Consider the following 2,107-nt stretch of genomic DNA (forward strand, 5'->3'; position numbering starts at 1 on the left):
GAAGTGGTATTTCTGTAGGACACACTCTAGCCTTTAGAAATTGGTTAATTGGTAAAGATGCATGTACTTGATGTCTCGCCCATGAAAGAGAGCCAAGTCCTAGTAGCCCTGCTAAATGGTGATTCAATATAAATCCTACATCTTGGAACCTTTGAAAAAGAGACGAATTAATAGTCTAATTTTACATTTGATAATATAAATTTCAGATTTTAAATTTTAATTTGTGCAAATTTAGACAAAGTATAACATAAAATTATATTGATCCTACATATTTAGAGTATAAAATTAGAGTCCTAGGTTTGAATTTATAAGAATTTGGATAAAATACAATATAAAATTATATATTAAATTTTTTCCAAAATTCACATAAATCTAAATCTAAATTTCAAAATCAATATTCTTAAATACTACATGAATTTCTTGCAAATCTACTAAGCTGCAAAACACTAGTACTTCCAATTGAATGGGCCTCCGAGAGAACAAATAGGCCAAAGGATCAGGCGGCGGCCCGTTTGTCATGCCAGCGCTGCCTGATGGGCCTTGGGCCCAAAACCCCGAGGCCATTGTTGAATTTCAATTTTCCACACTTCGTAGTTCGCACTCACAACTCTCACTCCCCGTTAGCATATCCGTTAAAACGGAGCGCTGGTTCCCTCTTCCCAAATTTTGAAGTTCTCAAGCCTGATGGGCAAAACCCCGAACCCAAGCCAGAATGAGGGCTTTAGTTTCATCCTCACCATTTTTCTTCTGATCCTCACCGATTCTCTTCTCCGTTCCCTTACCCGCGGGAAAGATGCCTTCGGAAGATGCAAAGGCAGTGAAGAAGGAGGAGGAGGAGGATTTCAAAGAAGAAGACGAAGACGAAGACTAAAACCAAAGCCTCGGTTCTATTCTCGTCGAGGGCCGCAAGGAGAAGAAGGATGCTAAGCCCGTCAAGAAAGAGAAGGTCGTCGAAGACCAAGAAGATCGCAAGAAGGCACCTGCCAATGCTGCCCCCAAGTCTCGCTTTAAGCAAGCTAAGGTGAAGAAGGAAGAAAAACAGGATGATTGCAATGACGACGACGACTATGATCTTGATAAGCCCCTTGCTAAAAAGAACATCAACAAGGCCGATGAGGTTGTCTAATTTATCTTCTTGTTGTTGTTGTTTTTTTTCTCTTCTTTAATTTGGTTGTCGAGAAAATTCAGGAAAGAAAAACGAGTATTTAATTTTATTTTTTTAGCAAATTAATTTAGGCGGAGTGATGTGAAGTGAATTAAGTCCGATTGTTGCGTTGGGCTCTGCTCTAGGCCTTCAAATGATGATTGATGAGCAGTTTGGATTTGTTACGATTTTTTTAGAAATAAGCACGGCGTTGTGGATTAATGGCTGTGTGTTGGTTTTGATTTCTGTGGGCGTGTTTGCGGGTGCAGCAGCAGCTGCAGAAGAAGAAAAAAAAGAAGGAAGACTTGGAGGAGACGAAGAAGAAGAGGGAGAGGAAGGTGTATGATTTGCCTGGTCACAAGCGAGACCCTCCAGAGGAAGTACGCCATGCTTTGTTCTTTTTTATGCTCTTCATTATATTACCCTATCTTGGTTTAATTTGAGAATGCAGAAGTAGTTATCGATCACGTGTTCTTGATTATCAGAGGGACCCATTGAGAATTTTCTATGAAACGCTGCACAAGCAAGTGCTCAACAGTGAAATGGCCGCATTCTGGTATGCAATTTATCCCCGCTAACTGTGTTATCTTCTCCGTGCAAGTGCACGGCTGTGATCATATTTTCTCACTGTGAAGGTACAATGTTTTTAGTTTACCAAAAATACTCAGCAGAAAAATGACTAGTTTGAAGGCAATTCAGGCAAACCATATTGAATCTTGATTAGCAAGTTCACAAGTGCGCATGTGCACACACACACACACTGTTGGACAATTGGTAACCAAGGATTTAAGGGTATGGTCGGGGAATCAGAGATTTCTTAAAAGGACTGAATCATTGGAAGGAGACTTAACAATTTTATAAATGTTGTTATCTTAAAAAAATTTATAAATGTAACCTAATTAGTCATTGCTATTATTATATATTTCCACCCTTTATTGCCGCATTGTCTAGGATCTTGACACA

General features: G+C 39.3%; 1 long non-coding RNA gene across 1 annotated transcript; it reads left to right on the forward strand.

The window, feature by feature from the left end:
* Positions 1 to 722: 722 nt before the first annotated feature.
* Positions 723 to 1,741, forward strand: LOC131161427 (uncharacterized). Its single transcript, XR_009138456.1, has 3 exons — positions 723 to 1,117; positions 1,414 to 1,524; positions 1,630 to 1,741. It is a non-coding gene; the product is annotated as an uncharacterized LOC131161427 (long non-coding RNA).
* The last annotated feature ends 366 nt before the right edge of the window (positions 1,742 to 2,107 follow it).

This window comes from Malania oleifera, chromosome 8, assembly GCF_029873635.1.
Source record: "Malania oleifera isolate guangnan ecotype guangnan chromosome 8, ASM2987363v1, whole genome shotgun sequence".
NCBI classification, from domain to species: domain Eukaryota; kingdom Viridiplantae; phylum Streptophyta; class Magnoliopsida; order Santalales; family Ximeniaceae; genus Malania; species Malania oleifera.